This window comes from Pinus tabuliformis, chromosome 2_1, assembly GCF_031772625.1.
Source record: "Pinus tabuliformis cultivar Carrire ecotype Pingquan chromosome 2_1, CPIR1, whole genome shotgun sequence".
NCBI lineage: Eukaryota > Viridiplantae > Streptophyta > Pinopsida > Pinales > Pinaceae > Pinus > Pinus tabuliformis.
The window spans coordinates 41,525,753-41,540,717 of record NC_142299.1 but is presented as its reverse complement, the minus strand read 5'-3'; the positions used below and the strand labels follow the sequence as shown (position 1 = coordinate 41,540,717).

The 14,965-nt window shown below is 43.2% G+C and overlaps 1 protein-coding gene across 1 annotated transcript in view; it reads left to right on the top strand.

Moving 5' to 3' along the window:
- The window catches only part of LOC149198681 (dihydrolipoyllysine-residue acetyltransferase component 1 of pyruvate dehydrogenase complex, mitochondrial-like), a 286,422-nt gene that overhangs the window by 217,124 nt on the left and 54,333 nt on the right, over positions 1–14,965 (top strand). The window lies entirely within an intron of this gene.

Here is a 14,965-nt window from a genome sequence, read left to right as displayed (position 1 = left end):
GCTGGTTCAAGAGTGTACATTTCTATTTCAGAAAGCTTGATTACGCATTGAATATATCCATAAAAATCTGCTTCATGTAGGGGTCCATCCCAACCTTATCTATGGCATGGTTGATTTGCTGTCGAGAATACTGTCATATATATATAGTACTTAAGAGATGTGACTTTATTAATAGACATGTTACTTCAGAATAATGATTATTATAATCATATAAATTATGCAGATTACATGCCCTCCCTCTTGGAAAGTATTGTCTTTGAAACACAAGAAGAAATGAATCCTAAAAGATTATCAAAGCTCCAAACAGTCTTGAGACATTTCAGAAGCATCAATCCACCCTAGGTCAAATTTATTGAAGAAATATATTGACAAGATTCTGAAATGGAACTTTTTTTATAATTCCAGTTGCCAAGTTGATCTTTGGATTTGAAGTATTGGAGTTTTGATTCTATGGGACTTGAACATATTGTCATCTTTGTTCAAGGTAATGTTCACAAGTTGAACAATCAGACCAGCAACTGTTGTGATTAGGATGACAATCATCTTTTTGACCTCCACTTCAAGATAGTGTTGATTAACCTTAAGTTGTGTATTTATATGTTCATTAGATACTTTGTTGATTTGTTAGTGAAGGAAATTTTGCCTATAATGGTTACCAATCCACATACATGGGTAACCGTAGGAGATTTTTTTTCTTTTTCTGTTACGATCCTTCCATGATCCACAGAAAGACAAAGACTCAGAGGTCTCATGAATTTTCTGGTCAGTGTATCTAGTGGCTAGCCTACTCATTATGAAGGTGGGTCATCTTGTTAAAATTGGAAACTAGGGCCAAATTTCACTTTCGACAACTCATTTGATGGAGATGATGATTGCATTGAATTCCTCTATTCGAGAGGACCAAAATTGACCTAAAGATCATCAAATTTAGATAAAGGAGAAATGTACTTTTGAATTTTTGCCCACAAGTGCAAATTGTCAAGGTTGGCTACATCATCATGTAGGCTCATGAAGCCCAAGAGACATGTCACTTCACTCTCAAGGTTTCCTGAAGCTTAGCGAGGAACGGATCAATGCGCTCCCCCTTCTGCATCTGCAGAGATCTCATCTTCTGCTCTAAGTACATCTTCTGCTGCTTGGAAGATTATTGATACAACGTCGACAATGCATCCCACATCTCTTTGGCAGTCCCTCTGCGAGCGATGTGACAGACTACATGATCCTTCACTCCATCAAGGATCATTCGCTTTGTCTTCGCCATCTCTCCCTTGTACTTCTTGAGCGGATCTGGATCCGCGAGCACAACTACCACGCTGTCGACGTAGGTTTTGAGAAAATGCTCATCCAGAAGGCACAACATCCTTTCCTTCCAGATCACATAGTTGGATGCACCATCCAACCGATCTTGATCTATCAACCCATTGGCTTCCACCCTTGCGAAACGAGAAAATTGAATAGCCTCCTCTCTCCTCTGTGCAACACTAGATTGGCCTACACACTTCCTGCTGGAGCTTGTAGATCTGCCCCTCTGCTGCTGCTCAGCAAGTGAGAATTTAGACTCCTTGGTTGGAAGTCCTCTAAGGAAGAATTCCCTCAACCATGTCTCTCTGTTCCCTCTCACGTCTTTCTACCCAAGAACTGCCTGCAGAAAACTGCATCCCACTAGAAACTGCTCTGCGCTGCTACCTCTGCCACTGACAAATATCGATCTGAAAATATTACCTCGTTGGTGACTCACTCAGAGAGAGACTTTCCTCGAAAATTTTGCCCTCCTGGCTTGGACTGCGCAATCCCTCTAGGAGTTCGATTTGTTGTCTATGCAACACTTCGACTTCCCTTCTTCCTTCAACACTGGGCTCTTCTGGCACTGCTCTCTTGTTTCACCCCCAACTCTGATACCATGTGAAAATTCCTAAACCTGGAACCCCTACTGCAACAAATTGATGTTACTTCTCCTACTTGTTAATCCGTACAAGTTATTTACTGTGTTCTAAGGTAAATATCGAAGTAAATACAACTGCAGCCTTCACTATTTAAAATAATATGCGGAAACAAGAAACTAAACAAGAAAGAGATACACAGCACATCTACATTGTTATTTTTGGACAAATGCCCCGAAAAACTCCAATATGGGAAAACTGGTGCAGCAGCTCTGAGGGTTTTATTATTATGCATTAGTAATTTTTGAATAAAATCTCTAGATGCCTTCCCGACAATCCAGTTACAGAGAATATCACTGACAGAGAGATAAGTGAGGTTACCTCACTCTATCACTGGAAATCCTGGCTGATCCAACCATTGAATGAACTGCCCCTGGCTGTCTCTGCGTAGTCACTGCATCAGCCCAACGTCACAACATTTGGGGACAACATAACTCCTTCAGCTGATCAATCTGCTGCTCAGGAAATTCGATTTTCACCTCCTAGACTCACACCCCGACTTCCTGCTTCTGCAATCGATTCCTTCAGCTGATTTTTGGATTCCTTCTTGGCTTCTGCGCTGCCTCTGTGTGGCCCTGCGCCAGCCTCTCTAGCTTTGCGTTGCCTCTACCAGATCTCTCTCTGCATCCTCTACTAAGTATTCTCTGACGGGGAAAGATTTCCCTTCGGATACTATCCTTGCCCCTCACTGCAAAAGATCACTATCGAAAATCTCTCTGGCAGCTGCTCTGCTTCAAAAAATCAAACTTTTGATCTCCCGTCTGTGTGTTCTCCAAGTGGCCCTCAAGCCTGTTCTTATATCTTTCTATTGGACAACCAACGACCCAGATTAACTTCTAATCAATGGCTTAGATCATTTTGGCTTGATCCTCGTCTTCTTCTAGAAGTTACACCCACTGTTAGATTAATACACATTAATTATTTTAATTTTCTAAGTTTAGACTTAGGATCCCATTAAAAATAATTAATTATTTTAATAAAACTGTCTCTGGTGGAATATCCCGAAACGATTTCTGTGTATTGGAGAATGCATGTGTCTAAGCCTCCTTGCTAAATTTGAGACTTAGAGCACATTCGATGCTACTAGAAATCAACATTATGCCATTTGATGTATGCTTCCTACATCAGTCATATGTCCCCTCGCCCATATGTCAAGACCATATGTTAGAAGGCGGATGTCCAACCCAAAAGGTATGATTCATTGTGCAATCAGGTGCTTATGCTTGTTTTTCTTGGGTATTTTGGGCATGGACTATTGTGTGACTTGGAAGAAGGAAGGCCTTGACCATGGTTGTGTTCCCGCACTTTACATGGGGGGCGGGGGGTTAATCCTCAATCCTAGTCCCATGGGATCTGCGCTATTGACCTATGGTTTTAGGAAGGGAAATACTTGGGAAACCCCGATTTTGGCTGCATGGTGCCATTTTCCCGCTCTACATTTTTCACTCCCTTCCACACATTACAAGCCTTATTTCATCAATTTCCTTCCGTGAGTCCACATGACCACTAGGTTCACAAGGCACTGGCACTCCCCATTCCCTTGTCCACATATCTGGGTTGGGCTTGGAAATGTTGCCTCAGAGGTTGATTTAGCTAAAAGAAAGTGAAAAGCATATCATGGCCACAAGCAAGAAACAATGAGAAAAAGAATGTTATAAACTGCAAAGGATGGCCGAGACATTTAATGTAGCACGTGGGAAAAAGCCAAACATGAGCTCTACCCCTTTTCATGGCCATCACCCTAATTCTTAGCGCCTAGAGTGCCCCCACATCATTAAGGAACCCATGCACGTCCCAACCCCTGGTGGGTGATGAAATGCCCCACCTTAAGGGGGTAATAACTACTTCACATCATTCATGACACGCTCTCATTTCCAAGAGCCCCGAGCATTAATATAAAGAATAAAATCAAGAAAAGGCAAAGGGAAAATAAAGAGGGGCAGAAAAGAAAACGCTGGTTTAACTCATGTATCCACGATTGCTCCCTCCTACATCTATATTCCCAATATGTGGGCATGCCTCATTATTACCATCCTTGTACCCATGGCATTTGGCCTTGAGACCCTTGTGGCTCCATATATTTCATCATCATTCATTTGGCACCTATCAATTGAAAGATGTACCGAGGACCTGTCTTTCCCCTTAGGGGCTGGGAACACCTAATACGGTCGTCTATTAACCGCTCCTTCATATTAACACCCTCGGGTGAAGCGTTGAGAGCCATCGTACTCCAATCATGTGCAAAGCATCATTTTTTGCCATTGGAACCTTTAGCATCCTTAGAAATTTACTCATTGCCCCACATTATTCACGAGATGATGCACTTGGGCCAGTGTGCCCCACTCGACTCAGCATTTACCACATGGTGTGGTAGCTGATTCAAGACCCAAAGGAGGTTTATCTTAGCTCTTGATACATGGGAGGGCAAGCACCATTGTCAAAATCCTCCCCGTTGGAGCATTACAGGCTATTCTATCATCAGGAGAGCCATAAGACCAGTTTTTGTGCCTCAAACACAAAATTGGGGCCCACATGATGACTTGTATGGAGAGTTAGGAACCATCCTCTAGTCCAAGACTTATGAAGCCCTTTCACACATTTTGGCAGAAAGAGGACTCAACATTGCCTTCCAACGACCCTACATTAGCATGTCATCATCGTTTCAACTTGCATTTGGAGGCTAATTCATGTTTAGGTAAAGCTACTTGGTCGACTTGTGACCAAGGGATGTATGTTGCCCATTTTTGTAATGTTGAGGGGCTTGTAGGCATAATTCGACTTAGTAGAACACATAAATATAAGATCATTTCACTTGGATTAAATCATCATCATCACCACTTGGGAAATTCGGCCTCTTAGGCTAATTCACACTTGTTCTTGTATTGGCTATTGGAGTATCTTGGATGCATTGCAAGTTTTGATCTTCTTTTGGAGCTATCACTTGGATTATGGATGGATATATTGCATGTCATCTTGTAAGTGCATTTTGTTGAAGTTTTGCTTTTGAAATATGTCTAATGTATGGAATTACTGCAACTAGATTAATGCTACATTATGCCCTAATTTTTTGAAGATAGTTTTTGAAAGCTATTTGGTTGACAATTGCATGTATTATTCATGTCATGACATGTGATGAATGTTCCTAGTGGTGAAATGTTGATTTTCTCCATAAAACTCCATAATTCTTGAGTGGGTAATTATTGAAGATTAGTACCTAAGGCATCAATTCTTGACATCCTTAAAGACAATTTTGGCCAATCTAAAGCATTGAGCACTCCATATGCCCAAAGGACAAGGCACTAGTCCAAGCATTTGGTGATCAAACTCAATTTCTCCATAAATTTCTTTTTTCTAAAATTTTGTCCCCTAAAGTAGGACGACTAGGCCAGGGCATAGAGCGAATTACACTAGAGAGTGATTTGGTGGATTCCAAGAGCCTAGACACCAAGACTGTGGTCTTATCTCGTTGACCTCAATGTTTGGCAGACATCTAATTACTTTTAATCCATAAAATCTCTTGTCCTAGGTCTGCCCTAAGAGGGAAACCCTCGTTGGTTATTGTCTCAACTTGGGGACTTCTTTGAGGGTTGTATGAGCCTAGTGCTTGGTGAAGTAAATCATAAGAAGCCCTTTCTCCTCCTTGCCTTGATCTTGGGAGTGCCTCTATCCATGATTACCTATAAAACCCTAGGTCTTGCACAAGTATTTTCTAGGTCCCTTAAAGGGAGTGAAGTAACTTTAGAAGCATCAATTCATTACCTTAAACTTCCCTTGAGAGGTCCTACCACATCACCTAGTACCTTAAACCCTAGAATATCTATTAAAGGTGATTATCATTATATCAGGATTCCTCCCATCAGTCATAGTCCTTAAAGAGCAGGGGAAATTGGCTGTGGCGACAATAGACCGTTGCCCCATTGTTAGCACTTAGTCTAGCTCTTTGTCTTGTAGGGTTTCCCTCTCCAAGGCCTGTTAGATTTTGTGGTAACATTTTTGGTGCCGTTGTCAGGGAAGAAGCAAGTCTACCTTTAGCGAATATTTACCTTCTTCACTAATGAGAATATAACACCTTTTTGGCGACTCCATTGGAAGAACGAAGCCATTGTTCTTCATTGAGCTTCAAAGTTCAATGCTTGTAGCGTGAAGCAAACATTCTTTAAGGCAATTTTCATTCTCCCTGGCGACTCTAATGTCATTGATATATAAAGAACAACAAAATGTCGATCAAGTTGCTTCCTGCCTTGGATATAACATGGATCCCACAATATCCAAAAATGAAATACATGAACGATGTGCCAATATTCGATGGGGATCCGCTCTGAACAACCAATCATATAGTAAAGTTCATGAGGTATACTTCAAGACTCAACATAATCCAATCTAGTGACAAGATTGAATTGTTTTTCCTATCTATTGCTATGTATACTGATTGGCTTGTATAATGTGAGCCTAGAAACATTTCCTCTTTCTCTATGTTGATTTCATATTTCTTTTTGCATAAAGGACCAATTTTTCAAACTGTTGAAGAAGCATGTCAAAACCCAAAAGGTATGTTTTTCATTGTGCAATCATGTAATAAAGTTCATGAGGTATACTTCACGACTGAACATAATCCAACCTAGTGAGAAGATTGAATTGTTTTTCCTATCCATTGCTATGTATACTGATTGGCTTGTATCATGTGAGCCTAGAAGCATTTCCTCTTTCTCTATGTTGGTCATATTTCTTTTTGCATAAAGGACCAGTTTTCCAAACTGTTGAAGAAGCATGTCAAAACCCGAAAGGTATGTTTTTCATTGTGCAATCAGGTGCTTATGCTTGTTTTGCTTGGACATTTTGGGCATGGATTATTTGGTGACTTAGAAGAAGTAAGGGCTTGTCTGTGTTTTGTTCCTTCACCTTAAATGGGGGATTAATCCTCAATCCTAGTCTTGTGGGATCTCCCCTATTGACCTCTTCATTTCAGGAAGGACACTACTTGGGAAACCCTACTTTTGGTAGAATGGTCCCGTTTTCCTGCTTCACATTTTTCACTCTCCTGTGCACATTACAAGCCCTATTTCATCAATTTCCTTCTCGAGGTCCACATGAACACTGGGTCCACAAGACACACACTCCCCCTTCCCTTGTCCACATATCTGGGTCAGGCCTGGAAACGTTGCCCTGAAGGTTGATGCAGCTAAAGGAAAGTTAAAACCATATCATCCACAAGCAAGAAATAAAGAAACAAAGAATATTATAAAATGCAAAGGATGGTTGGGACATTTGATGTAACATGTGGGGAAAAGCCAAATATGAGCTCTACTCCTTATCATGGCCATCACCCTGGTTCCTAGGGCCCATGAGTGCCCCCACATCATTAAGGAACCCATGCACGTCCCAACCCATGGTGGGCAATGAATTGACCCACCTCAATGTGAAAATTTCTAACCCGAAATTTTACTACAACAACTGATTTATTTCACCTACTTATTCTTCACAATAAGTTATTTACGAAATCCCTTCAACAAATATTAAAATAAATTCTATTGTAGTTATCACATAATTGCATAGAGAAAATACATATACAAGAACCAATCACATCAACACAGCTGTTTTTGGACAATTGTCCTCGGAAAAACCCAATGTGGGAAAAAAGGTGCAGTAGGTGAGGGTTTTGTTAATCTTTAGCAACAATCGCTTTTACAAGGAATGATTTTACAGAGAAACTGAGAGAAAACACTTGAGACTTTCCCTTGGAAACTTTCTGATACCTTGGAGACCCTTCTCCCACTTCAGTGTCACTCTACGTGGCTCAACGTGGATCTGAGTGACTTCGCATCCCTCTGCGTCAGCCTACGTGAGGGTTGTGTCTCCCCTGGATTGCGTCTCCTTTTGCAATGTCTCTTAGTGTTTCTGTGTCACCTCCTCCTCAGTCACTAGCTGCTGTTGATGCCCTCCTCTTCTTCCACCCTGCAACTCTCCCTTTGAAATTGATCTCCTGATACCTTAGAGACCCTTCTCCCACTTCAGTGTCACTCTACGTGGCTCAACGTGGATCTGAGTGACTTCGCATCCCTCTGCGTCAGCCTACGTGAGGGTTGTGTCTCCCCTGGATTGCGTCTCCTTTTGCAATGTCTCTTAGTGTTTCTGTGTCACCTCCTCCTCAGTCACTAGCTGCTGTTGATGCCCTCCTCTTCTTCCACCCTGCAACTCTCCCTTTGAAATTGATCTCCTCTTTGAGAATTGATTTTCCTTGAGATACTGAGTATCTGTTGGTGTATCTCCAAATGATCCTCAACTCTTCTCATATACTTCTCCTGTTGATGAATCAACAACCAAGATTAAGTCTCTAATCAACGATTAAGATTAAAATAGACTTGATCCTCGTCTCTTAGAAGCTTCTCACCCTTATCTTTATTAATGCCCATTAATATTTTAATTTTCCTAAGTTTAGACTTAGGAACCCATTAAAAATATTAATTATTTTAATAACTCCTCATCCGGGTGGAACTTCTCCAAACGATTTATGGGTCTTGCAGATCTCATGTGCCTTAGCCTCTCCACCAAATTTCAAGGCTAGAGCACATCCGATGCTACCCAAAATCAACACTCCCTCTTAGCCAGGAATGTGCTCTAGCAATGCTTCACCATAGAAGCATCACGCTGATCCTTCGCATCGGTCCTTTGTACTGATGCTAGGCTTGCTACCTCACATCCACTGCACTGTTGCTTTCTGTACTGCTGCCCATGACACCGCTATTGCCATTGCTACATCTGTACTTCAGCTTCCTCTCAACATGTTGCATCATGCTGCATAGCACTGCCACTGCTAACTGCTGCACTGCAACTCCCGATACCTATCCATTTCTGCTATTGAAATGGATTCTTCACCATCCCCATCTTCTCCCTGAAATAAACAAAATTTGTTCTTCCTAGGTGAGGATGTCTACCACCTGTTCTCATGTAGGACTGTACCTCAACTGTACTGCCCCTCGTTGGACACAATCTCTGACAAAGGGACACCTGATATCAATGTGCTTCGATCGATCATGAAATACTGGATTTTCAGAGAGTTTGATGCAACTCTGATTATCACACAAAACCCTGGTTGCTTCCATCCTTCTCCTAAATAGATTCACAAGCAATTTCCTAAGCCATATGGCTTCGCATGAAGTTGTGCTAGCTATCATATATTTTGCTTCAGCTGAGCTTAGAGCCACAAATTTCTGTTTTCCACTACACCAGGAGGTCATTCTCGATCCAATGTTAAAACAATACCCAGTTGTACTTTTCCGATCCATTGAACTTCCAACTCAATTTGCGTCAGTGAACCGACTCACCCTGATGTCATTGCTTTGGGTGTACAATAGTCTATGCTCGATTGTTCCTTGTATATACCCGAGAACATGTTTGGCTGCTGCCCAGTGCGCCGTCTTGGGTTCCATCATGAACTGACTGAGGGTGCTGACAGCGTAACAAATGTCTGGCCTGACATTGACCAGATACATTAGGGACCCTATAAGTTGCCTGTACAAGGTGGGATCAACATCTTTGTCTTCTGATGCATCAATCTTCTTCCAATTGGTGATCATTGGAGTAGCCATAGGTCTACAGTCCTGCATCCTGAATCTCTTTAAGATCTTTGTAGCATATCTCCCTTGTCCAAGGAAGATCTCACCCTTTTGCTGCCAAAATTCCAACCCCACGAAATAATGCATCCCAAATCCTTCATGTCGAATTCTGTGGCTAGGTTCTTTTTGCAATTTTTGACGAGCTTGGATGATCTTGTCTAAAAAAGATCATCCACATATAATACAAGGATTAGAGGCTCATTCTCTACGACAAGATAGTAGAGATTAGGGTCTACATCATTCTTGACGAACTCCATGTTTTGCAAGTAGCCATCAATTCGACCGTACCATGCTCTAGGTGCCTGTTTAAGCCCATACAAGGCTTTCTTTAATCTGCATACATGAGATTTCTTCTCATGTGTTTCAAAACCCTCTAGCTATTCAATGTATACTTCCTTTTCTATCACCCGGTTCAAGAATACCGTCTTGACATCCATCTAGTGAATATCCCACCCCATCTGTGCTACAAGGAATATCACGGTTCTAATAGAAGTATACCTGGCCACAGGGGCGAAGGTTTCTTTGTAGTCTATCCCTTCCTTCTGAGCATACCCCTTCGCCACAAACCTGGCTGTAGAAATTTTTCATTTCCCACCCCGGTTTTCAGTTTCTCCTTATTTCTCCCATATAGTTAAATGCCCTTTTCCATAACCATACATTTAACAAGCTGGAAAAAATAAATTTGCTGAAAACACAAATTCTGGAAATTTTACAGAATGCTGGAAATTGCAGAAATAAAAATCAGCAGTAATAAACAGCCATTAAAACACATTTAAACACTGAGATTTTTGGTCAATGTGACCCTCGAAAAACCCCCTACAACTCTTGGGGAAAACCAGTTTGAGAGCTTTTCTTTATTTCTGGAAAATGCCTTTTTACAGTAAGAGAAATATTCAGCAAAAATCAGCAAGCAAACTTTTACAACTTATCTCAGCCTTGCTGAAACTCCGCCTTGCTGAAACTCCGCCCTGCTGAAACTCCGCTGTACAGACTTGCTGAAACTCCGCTGCTGAAACTCCACTACTGAAACTCTGCTGCTCATACTCCGCTGCTGAAACTCTACTGCTGAAACTCTGCTGCTGATACTCCGCTGCTGCTGATACTCCACTGCTGAAACTCCGCTACTGATACTCCGCTGCTGATACTCCGCTGCTGAAACTCCACAGCTCACTGTCCAGAAATCTCCCTTGCTCTCTTGCTCTCCTTCTCTCAATCTGCTCATGAAAGAATTAATGACCTTTTCCTCCTTTAATCTAACCCCAAGTGACTTTTGGGTGATCCAAGTGACTTTTGGGTGATCCCTAAATCCAATGGCTGAAATAGATTGAGATCTAAGGTTGAGATTAAATGCTCATTTAAATCTCACTTTTTATTTTTTAATTCACCCCACTTTAATAAAGACCCACTTAGTCATTTATTTCCAAAGTCACTTTTCCTTTCTAATTTTTCATTGACTTTATAAAAGTCACTTTAAAATTAGACTTAGTAACTTTATCACTTAAAGTCACTTTTAAATTAGATTTAACTTTATAAAATTATAAAGTCACTTTAGGAGAAAAATTAAATTCTTTTGGACACTTTTCCTTAGGCCAAAGATCAAAGCCTAAGGAAACCACATGTCCTCCGGTACCAAATTTCAAAACTCCCTCTTACCGAGGAAGGTGTTCCTCACCACACCCATCTTGTCTCTGAAGTAGACATGCTTGCCCCGTGGTAAGGCTTTGGTAAGAATATCCGTAACCTGCTCATCAGTGGAAATATACTTAAGCTTCACAGCTCCCTTCTGAACATAGTCTCTGATGAAATGATATCTGATCCTGATATGCTTTGACCTGTGATGAAATACTGGATTCTCCGTGAGTTTAATGCAACTCTGATTATCACAGTAAATCACTGAAGGTCTCAACGGCTGACCAAATAAGCCAAACAACATCTTGCGAAGACAGATAGCCTCACAACTAGCTAGACTGGCTGCCATATACTCTGCTTCCGCTGAACTCAGTGCTACTGACTGCTGCTTTCGGCTGAACCATGACACTACTGCTGAACCCAACCCAAAACAACACCCCGAAGTGCTCTTCCTATCAGAAGCACAACCTGCCCAATCAGAATCAGTGTATCCTGCCAATCTCACTCCATCTCCTTGCGTGTAGTCCAGACCATAATCCACTGTCCCCTGCAAGTACCGCACAATGTGTTTTGCAGCCACCCAGTGAACCTTCCTAGGCTCACACATAAACTGACTCATCGTGTTGACTGCAAAACAGATATCTGGTCTGGTGTTGACCAAATACATCAAGGAACCAATCAGCTGCCTGTACAATGTGGGATCCACCAACTCAGAATCCGAAGCATGAAGCTTCTTCCAGTTGATGATCATCGGTGTCGACAGGGGTCTACAATCCTCCATGTGGAATCTGCTAAGGATGTCTACAATATACTTCCCCTGCCCCAGGAAGAAATGCCCCTCCTCCTGCCACACCTCCAAGCCCAAAAAGTAATGCATCAAGCCGATGTCCTTCATCTCAAACTCCGTCGCAAGATCTCTCTTGCAGTGCTCTATGAGTCTCTCTGCACCTGTAATGACCAAGTCATCCACATACAGCACCAGAATGAAAGGCTCCTCGCCAATCACAATAAAGTAAAGGTTCGGATTTGCCTCACTCTTTGTGAAACCCATCCCTTGCAAATATGTATCTATCCTGGAGTACCAAGCTCTGGGAGTTTGCTTCAGGCCATAAAGGGCCTTCTTCAGTCTGCACACATGGGACTCCTTCCCATGCACCTCAAAGCCCTGTGGCTGCTCAATGTACACCTCCTCCTGTATGAAGCCATTGAGAAATGCAGTCTTCACATCCATCTGGTGGATCTTCCAACCCATCTCTGCTGCTATCGATATAATGGAGCGGATTGATGTATATCAAGCCACGGGAGTGAAGGTCTCCTCATAATCAACTCCCTCTACCTGGGAGAACCCTCTAGCCACAAACCTTGCTTTGAATTTCTCAATGCTGCCATCTGCAGCATGCTTTACCTTGTAAAGCCATCTGGAAGTAACCACGGATTTGCCCGCAGGCCTCGGCACCACCTCCCAAACATCATTCTTCATGATAGAAGAATACTCCTCCTGCATGGCCTCTCTCCAGACCTGCTGGCTAGCTGCCTCCTCATAGCTAGAAGGCTTAGAGTCAAGGATGCTGGTAACCATCGCCATATAGCTACAAAACCTCTCAGGTGGTCTACTCTCTCTGATCGGTCTCTTCGGCTCAGCAACAGATGAGGCATCTCTCAAGGTGTCCTGAAGCCACTTGGGCTTCCTCTTCCCTGAGCGCACTTCTCCCACCGGAGAATGAAACTCCTCCTCCTCATCATCATCAGGAGCCTGAACTCCTGACTGTCTGTCTGCTGTCCTCCTGCTTGCACCTGAACCTGTAGAAGCTGAGGTACCGTGTGAACTGTCCATCAGTGGACTCCCTAGTGAACTGCTATGTGAACTGCTTTGCATGCTGCCCGGAGCACCACCCCTCTGGCTCGGTGAGCCACTGCTCACTGACGGACCTGACATCCTCATAGATGTACCTCCTGATCCTCTTGATCCTCCTAATCCCTGCCCACTGGATCCCTGCGGCTGACTCAACTGCTGCTGAGGGTCTGATTGATCCAGATACTCTAACTCCCGTGACCTCCTAAAGGCCCTGTCCTCCTCGAACTTCACATCCCGTCTGACAACAACTCTCCTCTGTGCACGAATGTAAATCCGAAAGGCCTTTGAGGTCTCACTGTAGCCCACAAAGATACCCTTCTCTGTGGTGGGCTCTAGTTTGGTCCTCTTCTCCTTGGGTATATAGGAGTATGTAATGCATCCAAAGATATGAAGATGACCAATATCAGGCTTCTTCCCAGAGAAAGCCTCCTCCGGAGTCGTGCCCCAAGGCACGATGCAGACTCCTGTTCTGCAAGTAAAAAGCTGTGTTGCAGGCCTCTGCCCACAAGAACAATGGTAACCCCTGATCATGTAACATGGCTTTGGCAGCCCCTATGATGGATATGTTCTTCCTCTCTGCAACCCCGTTCTGCTGGGGGTTGTAAGGAACAATGAACTCCCTCCTAATGTCTGCCTCTGCACAATAGTCAACAAACTCTCCAAGGGTGTACTCTCCTCCATTGTCCGACCTCAGGGACTTGATCTTTCGACCTGTCTATGTCTCCACAAGAGCTCTGAACTCCTAAAACCGCTTGAAGACCTCTCTCTTGGTCTTCAAAAAATAAATCCAGGTCCTCCTGGAGTGATCATCAATGAATAAAACATAGTACTCATATCCACTCAAGGAAACATGAGACATTCGACCGCTCACATCGGAATGAATCAAATCAAGTATCCCAGTCGCTCTGCTGTCACTGCTGGGAAAAGGGGATTTGGCAAACTTGCCCATCGCACAACCTTTGCAAGTATCAAAGTGATCAGTACTGAAATCTGGCACACTTGTAGTGATCTCCCGCAATGTCCTCAAGGCTCCATGATACATATGTCCCATCCTGCGTTGCCAAATCTCACACAGCTCAGAACTGCTAGTTCTGCTGTCGGTACTACTGCTCAATGCCAAAAGGGGCTGGAATGCAAACTTGTACACCTTTGCATGGCGTACAACTATCACTCTAGCTGAATCAGCTGGAGTGCCCCTGGGATACATCAACACCTGTCCTCCCCTGAACAGTACCTCATATCCTCTGTCCTCCAAAGCTGAGACGGATATGAGGTTCTTCCTCATCCCTGGCACATAAAGAACATCTGACACTTTCAAGGGAGGTTTGGACTCCCTCTGAAATGTCAGTATCCCCACCCCGACTGCTCTAACAACTCTGTCATCACCGAGTACTACCTCTATATCAGTGCCACTCTCTGAAAGCTCTGAGAAGTACTCATGGACTCCTGTCATGTGACGTGAAGCCCCACTGTCCACATACCAGATACCTGAAGATGCTCCGCTAATCGAGGGAAAAGCATGCTCCCTCTGAACCTGTGTGGTAGGTGATCCTGCACTAGAGGACTCACACGTAGTGAACGCAAACTCCCGGTCAAAACGACCTGCAAAGTCCTCAATCTCTGTTGAAGCTGCCACGTCCTGGTTCTTCCCCTTCTTCTTCTTCTTCTCCGGACACACAACTGCATAGTGTCCCATCTTTTGACAATTCCAACACTTCACCTTGGAATAGTCCTTCTGTGTGTTCCCCTGTTTACCTTTACCTTTGCCTTTGCCCCCACCACTGCTTGTGGAAGCCTGCTTCTTCCCTTTGCCTTTCTTGCCTCCTGCCACCAGTGCTACATCCTCATCCTGCTCAATTGGCTTGGCTGCCCCAAGCTGACCTTTCCTGATCTCTGTCTGAATGCAATCATCCTAAAACCTCTCCCAT